The 16671-nt window shown below is 49.1% G+C and overlaps 1 protein-coding gene across 12 annotated transcripts in view; it reads left to right on the forward strand.

Moving 5' to 3' along the window:
• The window catches only part of GAS7 (growth arrest specific 7), a 201061-nt gene that overhangs the window by 60601 nt on the left and 123789 nt on the right, over positions 1-16671 (forward strand). The window contains exon 1 of one of the 12 annotated variants that reach the window (XR_004523785.2): positions 107-672. The exons of 9 other annotated variants lie outside the window; for them this stretch is intronic. The gene's annotated coding sequence lies outside the window, so the exon portion shown is untranslated. Of the gene's footprint in view, positions 1-106; positions 673-6335; positions 7005-16671 lie in introns of those variants that run through there. 2 more of the 12 variants (XR_012328646.1, XR_004523780.2) reach the window with 2 other exon arrangements.

Raw genomic sequence — 16671 nt, forward strand, 5'->3', positions numbered from 1 at the left:
CCAAAGGGGAGAGGGATGAGGGAGGGATGGAGGGGGAGTTTGGGGATTAGCAGATGCAAACTATTATATATAGAATGGACAAACAACAAGGTCCTACTGTACAGCACAGGGAACTATATTCAATATCCTGTGATAAAACATCATGGAAAAAGAATATGAAACAGGATGTTTATATATGTATAACTGAATCACTTTGCTGTATGGCAGAAATTAAGACAACACTGTAAATCAACTATACTTCAATAAAATAAATTTTAAAAGAAAAGCAGTGCAGCTTACATTTTGGTGGGTCTCTGAGTCACCCGGGGCATGTGGGAAAAGGACAGAGGCCCGATCTTATCCTGCTCCCATAAGCCTTGACCTGTGTGCCCTTTGTGAGCTCTCCAGGTGACTCTGCCCCTCAGTAAAGCTTGAGAAGCGTTGCTCTTAGGAGTCATCTCGGGGATGGTCTGTGTGTGTGTACGTGGAAGGTGGAACGTCTTGTCCTCTGTGCGTGTGTGAGTGCCAAAGCCGGGCTGCAGACAGGAAGTGCTGGAGGAGGCCGGAGGAGGGGCCAGTGTCTGCAGAGCACCCCCACCTGGGCCACACCTGGGAGACAGGAGAAGGTGCAGCCTCACTGAGAAACGGGGAGGGTGCTCCAGGCAGAGGGAGAGACTTGACAGCCGCGCCGAGGTAGGAACCAGCGCATTGCCGCCTTTGGGGACACGGAGGCCGTTTGGAGCCAGAATGGACAGGGACAGGGAATTGATTTGACAGGAGGAGAACTAACATTCCCCTGCAGGTGTTCGCAGGCTCGAGGCAGGGCAGAGGCAGGATTCTCTTTGTAGTGCCGTCGGGGTGGCCTGCATGAAGGCCCAGGCTGGGTGGTGGCAGGGAAGGTGGAGAAAAGGTGATTTCAAAGGAAATATGAATGGCATGGGCCTAACTATCAGTTAATACTAATTGGGCAGGTGTGTCGGGCGCTGGAATGCTGTGAGCCAGACGGACAAGGTCCCTGATCTTGGAAGTTTGCTTTGGCGTGAGGAGGCATGTGGAGCTGAGCAATAAACAGACAAACCCAAATAAACAAGAAGAGCATTAGCCAGTGGTAAATGCTGTGCAGAATTAAATTGGTTCATGTGTGTGCTTGGGAGTAACTAAACGGTGGCTTCTTTAGATCGGTGCTCGTGGGGGAACCTCCCATTGAAGCCGATGTCTGGATCCAGCCGTGGGAGTGAATTGCTGGGGGGAGGGCACTTTGCGCAGAGGTAACAGTGAATGCCAACGCCATAAGGCAGGACCAGACTTTCCCCATCCAAGGAACAGCTCAAACAGCGCTGTCCAAGCTTTTCCGTAGTGATGGAAATGTTCTATATCTGCACTTGTCACACAGCCAGCAGCCCCGTGTGACAACTCAGCACTTGAAAGGTGCCTGGTAAGACTTGGGAACCGAATTTCACATTTTAGTTGTCATTAATTTAAATCTAACCTTAAAGAGCAAGATACGGCTGTGGTCCACACTGCGTCGAATGGCACAGAGCAAGAAAGTTGGTGTGGCTGGAAGGGAAGTGGTATAAGATGATGGAGGATCAGGTAAATAGGAGGCAGACTTTATTGCTTTGTGAATTAGGCTAAATCGTTCGGATTCCTTTTTGCAAAGAGGAGTACAATAAGGGATTGCGAACTTCATTCCTTCACCTTTGTGAAGGAGTGCTTTTAATTAGTTGCTTTTAATTAGAAGGTGATATAACCTGATGAATGTTTTGCAAGTTCGCTCTGGCTACCGTGTTGAGAAAGGATTGTAGGGGATGAAGAGGGGAAGTCGTAGACCAATTCAAAGACCATGATAATGATATAGGGAGTGGTGGTGGGGCCTTGGGAACAGGGTGGCAGCAGTGGAAACGGAGAAACGTGGGTGGATTCTGGATGAGCTTTGGAGGCAGATTGACAGGAGTTGAGAGGGGCTGGATTGGGAAGGTGGAGAAGCTGACGATCCTAGATTTGGGGCTTAAGCAACAGGCTGGATCATGGTGCCATTTGCTAAAATGAGGCATGGAGAACAGGTTTGGTTTTGCTTTTTTTGGGGGGGGGAGCGAGGAAGATGGGCTCTGTTCTGGATCTGTTAGAGATTCCTCCGAGCATCGGTGTAGCGCTGGCAAGTAGCCAGGTGGACATGGGGAAAGGTCAGGGCTAGAGAAGTGCATTTAGGGTCATCAGGAAGTAGAGGGTGTATAAAGCTATGGGACAGGAAGGGTCGGGCCACTACAGAGAATAAGCAGATAGCAAAGAAGGGTAGGGGCAGGAGATGGCTGGAACATTTAAGATTGAGCTTAGGGGAAGATCCAGACAGGCAACTACCTGAGAAAACGTGCGATGCCATGGGAGCCATGGGAAGTCACAGTTTCCGGAAGGAGGGAACGTTGAATGCTGCTGCCTGGCCAAGGACTGGCCTAGAAGAGTCCAAGGTGCCCTTGGATTTGGTCACAGCATGAAGGTCATTAGTGATACTGGAGATCAGGCTCAGCGGAGTTGGGCTGGAGAGCATCAGGGGTCAGAAAGCAGGGGTCATGACTATAAGTAAGTCTTTCGGTGAAAATATTCGCTGTGATGAGAAGCAGAGGAATAGGCAGGGCCTGGAGGAGTGGGGTCAAAGGATAGATTTATCTCTCTTTTTAAAAAATTTTATGTATTTTAAAATTTATATATTTTAAAATTTATTTGATTGAAGTATAGTTGATTTACAACGTTGTGTTAATTTCTGCTGTACAGCAAAGTGGTTCGGTTATATATATATACACATTCTTTTCCATTATGGTTTATCACAGGATACTGAATATAGTTTCCTGTGCCATACAGTAGGACCTTGTTGTTTATCCTCTCTTTTTTTTTTAAAGCCAGGTGTTATATGCTGACAGGTAGAAAGCAGGTAGGTTGCCTTTGATAGGAGGAGGGCCTTTCAGCCACTGTAATGGGAGGGCAGGCTAAGAACATGGGTACTGACGTGGGTAGGATGGAGTGTGGGCACTGGGTTGATGAGCAATTGCTGTCAGATGGCTCTTGTCTTTCACGAGAAAGAGCGAAATCGTTGTTTTGAAGATGGAAAACAAATCATTGCGTAAGCATGGTAGGGTTGCTAGATGGCTTGACCTATGCTTCTCAGACACCAATGTGCAAATGAATGACCTGGGGATTTGTTAAAATGCAGACTCTGCGTTTCTAACATGCTTCCAGGTGGTGGTGATGCTCCTGGCTTTGGATCCCACTTTGAGTAGCAAGACTCCATAGCACTTCTGCAGTGGGAAGCTTAAGAAGACAATTTCGTATGTGTCCAGGAGATGCCTGAACTGTTCGCTCATTGAATTTACTTTTAGGGCAGAGCAGCAAGGGTTGAGAACCAGTTTGAGATTTGTGACCATTATTTAAAGTGGGTCTTCTCAACGTTAGAATTATCTGGAGGACTTAAAACACCAGGGCTTCCCTGGTGGCGCGGTGGCTGAGAGTCTGCCTGCTGATGCAGGGGACATGGGTTCGTGCCCCGGTCCGGGAGGATCCCACGTGCCGCGGAGCGGCTGGGCCCGTGAGCCATGGCCGCTGAGCCTGCGCGTCCGGAGCCTGTGCTCCGCAGCGGGAGAGGCCACAACAGTGAGAGGCCCGCGTACCGCAAAAACAAACAAACAAAAAAGCCCACCAGAGCCTGGGTATTTTGATTTTGATTGAGATTCTGAATTAATCTGTGTGGGGTGGATCCCAGGCACCCTACGTTTTAAAAGCTCCCCTGGTGATTCTAGCGTTCATCCAGGCTTGAGAAGCGTTGATTTAAAATACCAGGCCAAGGGGGTGACCATGGGAGTAGGTGGCCAAAGTGGGGTGGTGGCACAGTTGCCCTTAGGACGTGTGGGCCCCGTCTGTATAAACAACTTGAGTCACCCCAAATCAGCATGCCAAGGCTATTCTAGTCACCTAGTCTTACATAGTCCCACCAGAGAAATTCCACGTCAGCCAGCAGGAGCAATCTGCTCACCGGGCTGTTCTGGAATCTTCATAGGGTCCTGGGATGACTGTGTTGGCACCCAGTTCAGAGCTCCTGGGTGCATCTGGTCTACCTCATGTATGTGCTTCATGGGTGGGGGGAGGGACACATTTGGGTATGTAGAGGGTGTTGCTCAAAGCTTCTACCAATCCCTGCTAGTCCCAGGCTCCTTAAAAAATTTCGACAAAGGCACTCAAATGGTGGGGTCCCTTGAGCCATCCTGCCTGGTCATGAACAAGAGCAGAGGAGAAAAACAGTTCAAAAACTGAGAGTCCCGCTTATAAGATGAAACCTATCATCCAGTTGCCAAAACTCATAACAGGAGTCACGATGGAAGTCAGGAACCAAAGGATCTCTGCATGTGGCAAGGAACTAAAACCTAGACAGCCAGCAAGGACCCCAGGTCTGCAGACACCACCCACACGAATGAACTTGGAAGGGGATTCTCTGCCAGCTGAACCTTGAGATGACCACAGCCCTGGGTTGCAGCCTTGTGAGAAACCCCGGGTGAGGCTCAAAGTCTGGGTAAACTGTACCCAGATCCCTGCCCTGCAGGAACTGAGACCACACGTTTGTTGTTTGAAGACCCTGAGCCTTGGACTAACTTGGTACGCAGCAGTAAATAACTAGTAGAAGAGACGAAGGCAGTCTCATCAAAACTCTCCATCTCTTGGCTTTACTTTCCTCTGTGTCGGCGTCATTTTCTAGCTTAGTCACCTCTTCAGAAAGATTCTAGAAACTCTCAGTAACTCCAAGAGAAAAAAGGAAAATCACTGGGCAGCTTTCCAGTGGAGCCTGGGATGACGTAGTTGAGCGGTGGGGTCATGCTAACCACACAGACTGAGGAAGGGACAAGAGTGGTACCCAGAGGAGGATCAAGGTCAGTTGGTTCCAGAGGGTGGAGAATGGAAATCTACCCCCAAATGGTAACTGACGAGATGTGGCAGTGAGGGAATCCTTGATGTGAGCCTGGATGGGATTTGAGGGAACAGGTCCAGCTCTCAGGCAGAGAGAGGACCGAGGACCAAATGGTTAGTGTCACCGACGTCAAGGGAAAAATCTCAAGGAGCTTGGGGGAATGAGGTCTGGGAAAAGGCGCTGAAAGATGGTGATCCCCGTTTTAACTGCGAGATTTTAACTGTCCATGCCCGCGTGAGGGCATTAAGAAGAGAACACGCTGGTGAGGTGCCGGGCAGGCAGGCAGAGACCATTCTTTTGAGAAGTCCAGCGGCAAGATTTTGCTCCTCTGTTAATAGGAGACAAGGTTGCCGGTTGCAGGGCTAGAAATATAATGAAGTTAATCACCAAAGGGCAAGGCTGCCAGGAATCATATAAACCACTCCTTTCGTCATCTGTTAAACGTGAGTTATTCCCCCCAAGTCTTCTTTTAACCTAAAGTTTCCATTTCCTCCTTCTGAGCCTTCAGAACTCCTGACAAGGAGAGGACTAGTTGGATCCCAGCCATCTCTTTTCTTCTGTCTTTCCTGGTCTCCTGTGAAGGTGATAAGGAGCTGGATTAATAAGAAGGAGAGAAGAGAAACGTCCTGGCCTGTCCCCGTCCCCATGATACGCCTTTTGGTATGAAATGGACTCTGATCGTGAGTCTGATCACGCTGTCAGATTTGAGCTATGCTTGGTTTGCAAGAGAATAGCTCTGGAAGGAGGATCTAGCAGAGGTCACCACATGGACTGGTCACCCTTAGGTAGTGCATCCAGGGTGACTCATCTTGCAAAAGTCATGAAGACACAGCTTTCTTTTCAAGACCAGGGGTCGTGTGTGTAGGCATGATGGCGCTGTTGTAACTGCCTGGGATGGCTCGCTCCCCTGTTGTATCAGGTGTATCTCATAGGGCAGGCTTGCAGGGTGTTAGAGGAGTCAGCTCCTGTCTGACCACCCGACTTGGCCACCTGAGCAAGAAAACTGAGGCAAAAATGTGTTGGAGGAGAAATTACGAAATGCTGGAATTCGTTCCTCGCGTCCGGCACCCACATGGGGAAAGCTGGCTGTCTCTACCTAATCCATCCCAGGGCAGTGGAAAGATGCCTCTCTCAGGTCACTTGACACTGTGACCCGGTTTAAACTTTTCACCGGCCAGAGAGATTTAAGACAAAGCGCCCACCTGCTCAGGCTGCCCACTTCAGCATGTGTGGTGGAAACCTAGCAGGGCTTTCTGCATCGCCTTTCCTGGAGCTCCGCAGGAATGCATCCTGACTTTGCAGGGGATGGTAGAGCAGGCGCTGTTTGGTAAACAGGGGTGTGGTGGAGGGGGAGGGCTGGACGGGCGGGTCCCCAGCTCCCTCTGCTTTTTCCGATGACTCACAGGCTGCGACGTTGGAAGGGGCCTCTGAGATAGATCGTCTGATCCAGCAGGCTTATTTCACAAGCATGATTTTGGAAACAGGGCTCAGGGAAGGTCCTGGAGAAGTCAGTGGAAGTGGGGGACACGGGACCCATCGCTCACCTCAACGCCCAGGGCCACACTCTGTCCCTCATATAATCTTCTTTGATTATATATATATATGGCAGGGATGGAGTGGGGAATGGAATTCGGTTTTGGACATGTTGAATTTGAGGTGTCAGTGGCCTGTGTCTCTGAAGCAGAATGTGGTTTGTCACATCAGAACCCGAGTGGGGATCTGGGAGTGGTCCACGAGGATGCAGAGGAAGGGCCGCAAGAGGCTGATCTTGGGCACATTGTCTTCCGTTAGTGATTAGCAGCCTGCGGTCTGTGGGCTGTGTTCTCCTTGGTTTCATGGCTGCTGTTCTGGGCTGTCATCCATACCCTGGAAGGGGAGAGGCAGCCCAGAGTTGTCCCACATTTGCAAGCTGGTTTGATGAGCCCACACGCCCATCCCTTAGTCCATGGGTGAAGGACGTGTTCGCACTTCTCTGCAGAGGCAGAGATTAGAGTGATGTGGCCACAAGCCAAGGAATGCCTGCAGCCACCCGGGAGTCTGGAAGAGTCGAGGAATGAAGCCCCCTAGGACCTGCAGGGTAAGTGCAGCCCTGCTGACACCTTGGTTTTGACACAGTGCAACTGATTTCAGACTTCTGGCCTCCAGAATTGTAAGAGGAAAAAAATGGGTGTTGGTTTAAGCTGCCAGGTTTGTGGTTATTTGTTACAGCAGCTGCCAGAGACTAATACAGTGAGCATTTGTCAAAGTCAGCCTGTCAAGATGCCCCTTGGGGGGAAAAGTGATCCCTGGTCAATGAACTTTGAACCGGGAACAAATGAACGTTCATTCATTCGACACTTTTTTTGAGCACCTGTTGCACTTTAGACCCTGTTCTAAGTGCTGGGCGTTTATAACACAGTCCCTGCCGACACTGCTTGGATTCTTCTGGGGAAATCAGACAATAGAAAACAAATATGACATAATACCGGGCTAATGAGGTTCTGTTTTCCTCTCAGAGCAGAGGGTAACAGGAGTTGCTATTTTCTATGAGGTCAACAGGAAGAGTCGCTGGTTGCTAATATTTGAACAGAGACCCAAATAAAATAAGGCAACAAACCTGTGGGTGTCTCAGGAGTGTGTGTCCCAGGGGAAGGAAGGTCTGGAATAGAGAGGGAGGAGGGGCTTTCACTCTGAGGAAGGTGGGCATCCACTGGAGAGATTTGATTGGAGGCATGACATGATTTTTTTTTTTAAAGATGGAGATAAAATTCACCTAACCTAAAATTAACCATTTTAAACTATGATTCACTGATATTTTAGTGCGTTTGCAGTATTGTGTGACTGCCGCCTCTGTCTAGTTGCAAAACATTTTCGTCACTCCTGAAGGAGACCTCATGCCCATCGGGCAGTCACTGCCCATGACCTCCCAGGCCCCGCTCCCCCAGCCAAGGGCAATCACCCATCTACTCTTGGTCTCTGTGGATTATCTATTGTGACGTGATCTTTGATGGGTTTTTAAGACAAATCATCGTGACTGCTGGGTAGAGAATGAGTGGGAGGTGGTGGCCCCAATTAAAAACCAGGAGAGCCGTTGGCTGAGAGAGGTGGCTGGGGTGAGCCGTGGCCGAAAGTAGAGGCAGGGAAGGAAGACGGTGTGTAGGCTTGGATTCAGGATGTTACATCATCACTTCAGGCCTCTGAGAAGGCTCGGGCTCATCTGCGTTTGACAGCGGAACCCCATTTCAGAGAGCTATTCAACATGTCGAAGGGTCCGAAGAGACGTAATATAGTGGAGAGAGTACTGGGTCGGAACTCTGGAGAAGCAGGTTCTGAGGTTGCCGCCTCATAGTTTTAAGACTTCAGGCCTGTCTCACTTCACACGCGGGCATCCCCATCCGAAAACCGAGGACAGTGAGTAGCTGCCGGACTCGGCAATTCAGTGATTTCTTGCCCAAGGACAGATCACCGATATTTGTGAAGATGCTCCTGCGTCTGGGGAAGGTGGGTGTCCTTGTGTCAGCACACCTGGATTTCTCCCCACCCCGCTGGCTCTGAAAGCCAAGAATAAACAGAGCTGGCGTAATCGAGCAGGAAGGAGAGGACTTACCGTTCTTGGGCAAATCGAATTTCTATGAAAGCGGAAGAGTCAGGTGTTGGAAGCCTGCCTCGTGGCCCGCATCAGGATTTTATGGGACTGTTAGGAGGAGCGGTCCTCTGATGCGGTTGCGTGATGTGCTTGTGTCTCTCCCGGGTGGGAGGTGAGGTGCACAGAGCTGTTCCTAATAATTCTGAAGTTTGCGGGAGATTTACTTTTGTGTATAAGTGTTTCTTTTGGCCGCGCAGCCTGCGCGGGAATCTTAGTTGCCCACCCAGGGATCGAACCCGCGCCCCCTGCAGTGGAAGCGCAGAGTCTTAACCACTGGACCGCCAGGGAGGTCGCCGCTTTCGTGTATAAATCTGAGCCAACTCAAAGTTATCCCCGTTACAGCACACTCTCGCTGGCCTTGCGTTCTGGTATGCGTTCTTTCCTCATTTTCCATGCTGTACGCTTAAAAGCCTTTGTTTTTATTTGGAGCAAAAGTAATAGCATACATGTGGTTAAAACAAAAATCAAGTAGTACTGGAAGGCCCAGAGTGCAAAGCAGCACACTCACGCCCACGCCTCTCCTTTCCAGTCGCCTTTGATTTTTAGTTCTCCTGGCAGCTACTTCCACAATTTTAAATAAAATGCTTACGTGTTGTTTCGGAATTTGTTAACTTCTAACGCTGTCTGTTGGTTCCCTGTTATGAAGATGAGGGCTTGTTTACACTCTACCTGCCCTTTTCCCAGGTCTTCACTGACGCCTGGGTGGTAGAAGCTACAGCTGGGAAATGGATACCCAGGGATTGCTTTTTAAGGACCTGGTTCAAACCAAGGGTTAAAATGAACAGCCCTATGAAACTCATGGTCTTTTAAGAATTTTTTTTTTTTTAACTGTCTTCTTTCTCTGAACCCCTTGGAGGAATTTCTTTGGGCTTTAGGGTAGGAATGGCGTTTCCCTTGAGCAGGTGGCTTATTTTATCTTAAGGACACAGAGGACCCTTTAGCCAAACACATTTCCCTCTTTGCTCTGGCTGCAAAGCTCTGTGCCAGATTTGCCCCCCGCTCCGCCCCACCTCGTGCCGGGAGATTGGACTGGAGAGGTCCCTGACCTCAGCCAGACGTCATCTCATTTTTTCTGCTCCTGTTTTCTCTGGATCCAATCTGGCCCTCTCGGGGTCTGCATCAGGGAAATGTGGCTTGGGGACTTCCACTAATTCTCTCCCCTCCGCGCCAGCCTCCCAGCCTCTCCCCGCTCTGAAATCAGACCTGCCGAACTTGACCTCCCTCCTCTGGGTTTTGTGCCCACACTGCACTCCCCCCACCCACCCCACCCCACCCCGCTGCCAGCATGGGAAGCAACCACTCCAGAAATAGGACGCGGGGCGGCCTGCCCTGGGTCCTTAAGGGTGATTTACTTCCCTATTAGAGACACCGGGCTGGATGAGGAGTTACCTGGAGTCCCTTCAGTGCGCCGGGCTGAGCATTGTAAAAAGATGCTCGGTAATCAGGGCCGCGTGGAGCCGCCCTCGGCCGGGCCTGTGCTGGTTTAACGAGAGCCGGCCGGAGGCCAAGGAGCTTCGTGTTGGCGCGCTTGGTCCCCTTCTCCTGAACCCTCGTCGCCTCAGCTGAGGGGCTCAGGGTACCAGACGGTTAGAGGCAGGAAGGATGCCAGCAGCCGGGCTGCCTGGGATCTTGGACCCATCTCCATCATCCTTCCGACCCCAACCCACCTCCCTGGTACCCCTAACGGATCCGCAGTCAGGCTGGCTCAGTCATTTATTCTTCCTTTTTTCTGTCTTTTGAAGCAGCACATCCCTTTCCCCCCTTTAGTCTTACTAAGTTGTAGCTGGTGCGGTTGCCTCTTGACAGTGAGATGGGGCAAAGCCCCAGCAGCCCCCCTGCCCAGCGGACTTGTCTGCTCCTGGCACAGCCCGTCAGGACTTTATTGCCTCCCCTCCTTCTGGATATACCCCCTAACAGGGGATGCATTGCTTTCTTTGCAGTTACCTTCTCTTTGTGGTGGGGGGGGTCGCTTTGGCCCCCGATGCTCAGCTTAGTGGGGACCTTAGTTCCCCGACCGGGGATTGAACCTGGGGCCGCGGCAGTGAAAGAGCTGAGTCCTAACCACTGAATGACCAGGGAGCTCCCTCCGTTACTTTCTTAACAGAGGATGCTTAGGGGCCTGTGGATTTCAGAACTGCGAGGACCTCAGAATTCAGCCCTGCTTCCATTTCTGCGCCATAAAGAAAGGGGCCCTCGAGTCCGAGCTCGGCGGGGGCGCGCTGGCTGCCTTCTGAGACGGTAAAGCTCCCTGAGTCAGTCCTCTTTACGGTAATGAAGTCTTCCGAACAGCTTGAGGGAACCCTTCAGAAAGCCCTCTTCCTTCCATCCATCCATCCATCCATCCATCATGATTCAGTGAACCCTCATTGAATTTCTTCAGTGTGCAAGGCATGTCTGATGGGTGCTGTGGGCAGTGTAGACACCCGGTGTGGACCCTTGGCCCCCTGTGTCCCAGGAGCTGACGAGCTCATCGCCAAGCTGGGACAAGCAGGTGCGAAACTCCAGTATAAACCTTTTCTGGCAAGTGCCGTTGACATGGTGGGGGTACATGACATGGTGTACAGCCCTCCTGGGGAGGCCAGGCCCAGCTTCCTCTGAAATCTGGGTGGGTGGGTGGGATGTCTCCTTACTCTGGACTCCCCCTCCCCGATAGGTTTTCCTTTTTGGGGTTTCCCCATGCACACCTGAGCCTCTTGATGAACTCTCCTGAAACTAAGTGGGACCATAGGCGTTCTCTTTACGTTTAGAGGGGAAAAAAACCCTTTCATGTAACCCTTCGCTGTATCTGCTGGTGCCCTGTAGAGGTCCTTTGTTAAACTGATAGGGTCATTTTAGTTACTTGGGAGCCACTGAAGGTTTTCCAGCTTGGTCTGGAGGACTCCTTGTAGTTTCTAGGCCTCCTCTTCCTACAGAGACTCTGGCACTGGGATCTCTTTGGAATCTAGGCTGCAGCTCTTAACCCTGCCCCCCTCGCCAGTCTCTCTTATAGTTCAAGTAGCCGTGGTGCATTCCCAGGAGCTAGGTATCTTCGAAGACTCCTTTTCCTCCTTCCTGGAAACGTGTATGACCGAACCCAAGTCAAGCTGAGATCATGCTCGACCCCCAGCAGGATCGCTCAGGCCACCCTTCCGTATCGATTAACAAGTTTTCGTCTGAAATTGGAATTCTGCACCGACCAGCAGTTCTTACTTATTTCAACAGCTTGTGCAACCCAAGTTGATTCACTTTTCTCATCATGTTTAATTCCCAACCCTTGGTTTTAACTGAAACTCTGCTCCCATCCCCCTCTACTTAGAGAGCCCACAACAAACTCAGGTGCCTTACGATAGTTTGGGAGCAGGGACGGTGCCAGGTATTGTAATCACTGCGCAAAACCCAAGGAAATGTGATCCCTGCTCTCGGGGCCTCAGAAGGATATGCAGAAACTCTATTTACCCGCCCCCCCCCCACCCCGCGCCCCACCCCACCCCAAGAGTGTATGCATTCTCAGCTGATTAGCTAACGACTTAGGACTGGGCTAGTACAATGCCAAAAACGTGAGTCAGTCACTTGCAGGTATAGACCGCAGTGAGCATGCTCCATTGCCATGGCAACGCGAACATGTATTCATCTCAAAGCAGAAAGAATCCACTTCTGCTCCTCAGGGATGTGGATGTTTCCCACACTGTTCCCCGGGCACGTGTGTTCTCCCTAAGGCTGCAGGGTCCTCTTCAGCCCCGCACCGCCTCACCGCCACCACCCCATCCATTGTTATGCTCTCCTGGGTGGGTGTCCTGGCCCACTGCATGCGTTGCCTGCCCCCTCCAAACCCCCCGCTACTTTGTGGGTGCAGCCAGCATCCAGTTGTGCCTCCGATGCCTAATCTGAAGTCCCGGTGACCTAACTGTGAAGTAGGAGGTGCAGAAGACGGAATGTTTCCTTGGGGCGAGGCAGCCTGATGAAATGACAAGAGCCAGGCTTTAAAGTTGAACAGAGTTGGCTCAAGTTTTGACACTGTCACTTACGAGCCCTGTAACCTTGGGAAAGTATTTTTCTTCCTCTTTAGTGTCCTCATAGATAAAGTGGGGTAATCCCTACATTACCAGGCTGTGGGAAGGACGAAATTAAAGCATGTCAGAGCGCTTCATGTATCACTCAGTACGGGATCACTTTCTCATGCTGTGTCCCAGCAGCCTCGGGGGGTTGAGACATTGCCACTGAGGATCCTGAGGCATTAGCTGGGTGGCCGCCACGCCCAGGGACATCTTGGAGAATTCAGAACTCTGGGCTGTGGGCCCCGTCTACCTTGCGCCGTGGGCCCCGTCTACCTTGCGCCGGTTGGGTGATGTGTCACGTGGGGTTCTTTGGTTGCACACTTCGGAAACCGATTCTGGCTGATGTCAGCCGAGTGGAATTTATTGCAAAGATACTGGAAGCTCACAGCATGGACGGGAGGCTGGGGAAACCTCCTGAAAGCAGATAGAAACCGAGATGCTCAGCTGTGTGGAGCCAGGAGGTAGGACTAATAGGAACGATCGTATAAAGCAAACAGTGTAGTCAGGTGTGCTTGGTGATGGAGGAGCATCTCCCCAGGTGTCAGCAGAGACCACCTGGAGGCAGACACACCTTTGCCCTGTGAAAGGGGAGGGGCCCCCTGAGACCCCTTAGGGCTTGTAGGGGGAGGGTTGGCACCTGGGTTAAGAGATGCGCAGGGCTTCCCTGGTGGTGCAGTGGTTGAGAGGCCGCCTTTCAGTGCAGGGGACATGGGTTCGATCCCTGGTCTGGGAGGATCCCACATGCCGCGGAGCAGCTGGGCCCATGCGCCACAACTACTGAGCCTGTGCTCTGGAGCCCGCGAGCCACGACTGCTGAGCCCGCGTGCCACAGCCACTGAAGCCTGCGCGCCTGGAGCCCGTGCTCCGCGACGGGAGAGGCCACTACAGTGAGAGGCCCGCGCACCGCGGCAAGGAGTGGCCCCCACTCGCCGCAACCAGAGAAAAACCCGCATGCAGCAACGAAGATCCAACGCAGCCAGAAACAATAAATAAATAAAATAAAATAATAAAATAAAAAAATTTATTAAAAAAAAAGAGATGCACAGAGAAAGGGCCTAGTGGGAGAGAAAGAATTCCCTAAAAAAAGGAGTGGGGCTGTTAAGGTACAGGTAAAGGACACTGGGCAGCCTAAGTCTGCAGCAGGGATCTTGGACAAATCTCACTTTGAGCTGCTTTTCTGAAAATGAAAGACTTGAACTTGATAATCTCAAAGGACCGTTGGGTTTCTAATAAGACTGCTCCAATGATGAAATAGACAGCTCTTCCACTGGGAAGGGTTAGGACTTAGCATTAGTCGCCTTCTTAGTTCTTTATTCTCCCCCTGAAGCCTCCTGCTCCACAGCATATGCAATTAATGATCAGTACTTTCTAAAATCCACTTAATTTTTAATAAAATCTGTCTACAAAATACAGGAGATTATAACAAATGTATCTACTATCCCTATTTTAAAAATCAACTGTAATTTATATATTTTACCATAAAGTATATAATTGACCACAAATAAATAAAAGAAAATTTACCATAAGCTATAATTTACCAGAAAGTAAAATGCCCCCATTCTCAGTGTACAGGTTAGTGACTTGACAGATAGATACACCTGTGCAACTGCTACTGTAATCGGTGGACATCTTTACGGGAAGTTCTCTCTTGCCCATTTGCAGTCACTTTCTCTCTCCTCCCACTCATCTCCTCAGGTCACCTCTGATTTCTACCCTATAGATTAGTTTTGCCTATTCTAGGTTTTCATAGAAACGGATCATGCGGTGTGTACCCTTGAATCTGGCCTCTCTTGCACAGGATAACGTCTGAGACGTATCCGTATTGTTGTATCAGTTGTTGATTCCTTTTTATTGTTAAGTAGAATTCCACTGGTTGAGCATACTAGAATTTGCTTATCCATTTGTCAACTGATGGACATTTGGGTGGTTTCCAGCTTTTAGCTGTTACGAGTAATTCTGTGAACATTTGTGTATAAGTCTTTCGGACATGTTTTCATTTCTCTGGTGTAAATACCTAGGAGTGAAATTGTTGGATCATATGGTAAGTGTATGTTTATATAAGAAATGGCAAAACTATTTTCTGCACCTCACTCGTCGCTCACGGCAGCATATGAGCTTTCAATGATCCTAGCTCCTTGCCAACATTTTTTTTTTTGCCATTCTAGTGAGTATGAAGTAGTTTCTCATTGTGCTTTCAGCTTGTATTTTCCTGAGGATTAATGATGTTGAACATTTTTCATGTGCTTATCACCATCTCTGGATTCCACAAGTATCACCACTTGTCAAATGTCAGTCAAAAATAACACAGTTACTCGACATTAAAAAAAAAAATCCCTGAGTGTTCCTCCAGTTCTGTTCCCCTTTCTCCTTGTCTCCTCGGAGGTAACCACTGTTCTGTTGTTGGTGTATCTTTCCCGTGAGCATGTTTAAAACTTTTATGAGCATGTATGCATGTAAAATAGCATTCACTAATGTCTTGTATATTTTGAAACTTACATGAAATATATTTCTCTTGTTGGGACTGGCTTCCTTCACAGGTGTTTTTGAAGTTTATCCATGTTGGTACGTGTACACCTAGTTCATTTCAACTGCCCTGTAGTTTTCTAGCACATGTGTATCTCATAGTTTCTTTCCTGTGGGTGGACATTTTAGACATTTAGAAACAATTGTGCATTTCTCCTTGTGCACCTGTGTGAGTATTCCTCTGGGGCAGATACCTAGAAGGAGAATATCTGGGTATGAGGATGTACCTTCGGATTTTGCCACTATATTTTCCAAAGAGGTTTTGCAAATATATAGATACTGCTACCCACACAGTATTACAATATCCACTCCGCTTGCCAACAAGGCACGCTTATTTTTGCCATCTGAACGTGTAAAATATTGCACCTCAGATTTAACTTGTGTTTGCGTTTCCTTCATTGCTAGTGAGGTTGTGTATATTTCCATATGTGTATTTGCCTTTCAGAATTCCTCTCCTGTGAATTTCATGTTCATACTCTGCTCACTTTTCCGTCACGCTGTCTTTTAAGCATTGCTTTTTCGTTTTTTTAAAATGGTATATTTTGTCATGTGGAATTTTTAAATGGTAGTCTAGTCAAACGTATTTATTACTGCATAGACTGTGCTTTTTATTGCTTATTTAGGAAAACTTTATTGAGGGCATAAGACGGTCCTTCCGTCCCCAGGATTTGCTAATGTGTATTTAGGATTTTTATACCTGTGCTCTGTGAGGTTAGGTTAGGCTTTGAATTCTTACGTTGTTTTCCTTTGAAGATTGGTATCAGGGTATTATAAAAAGGAACTGATGGTTTTTCTCTCTATTTCTGGGAGAGATTGTATTAAGTGTCGCCTTTTCCTTAAAGGTTTGAGAAAACTTTGTCAGTAAAACCACATAAACCCATTATCGTTTTTTTAAGGTAGCTTTTAGGCCACAGAATCGATTCCTTTGAAGGTTATAGATCTATGCGGGTTTTCTATTTCTGCCTGAGTCAATTTGAAATTTTTAGTTTTTCTGAAAAATGATCAGTGGCAGGAGATAGCAGAAAACCAGGTAGCCCCAGGACTTGTGGGAAAACAGCCCCTTCCACTGATTCAAACTCCGGACACCTGGAAGGTCACTGGAGGAGATCAAAGTGAAAGCACTGCAGCGTTTTGTATTATTCAGAAGGAGAAAAGAGCTATTGATCAACTTTATGCTTGAAGTCAAGTGTACGTGTTAAAAAACGTCAGTGTAACCACCTAAGTAGTATAAATAGACTCTATAAATACCAAGTTTGTGGGGTTGGAGGGAGAATAAAGAAAATGCAATCAATCCGATAGAATGCAAGACAGGAGGGAGCAGAAAATGCAAAGCGAAAAGCCCGGTAAAGAGAAAGCCATGTGGTTATGATGGTCTGTAGGCAGCATTTCCTCCCACGATGCCTTTGTGGACCCCTTGGTTTTTCCCCTTAGCAGCGCACACATCCGTCACTCTGCACCGTGACTGCCTGTCCGCCATCTTTCTCTCTCTGCGGGAGGCACTCTTCTTCCCAGGACCGGGCCGGGTCGTTTATCTTCTGCTTCTCAGTGCCTGACATATAGTA

Source organism: Tursiops truncatus, chromosome 20, assembly GCF_011762595.2.
Source record: "Tursiops truncatus isolate mTurTru1 chromosome 20, mTurTru1.mat.Y, whole genome shotgun sequence".
Classification (NCBI taxonomy): domain Eukaryota; kingdom Metazoa; phylum Chordata; class Mammalia; order Artiodactyla; family Delphinidae; genus Tursiops; species Tursiops truncatus.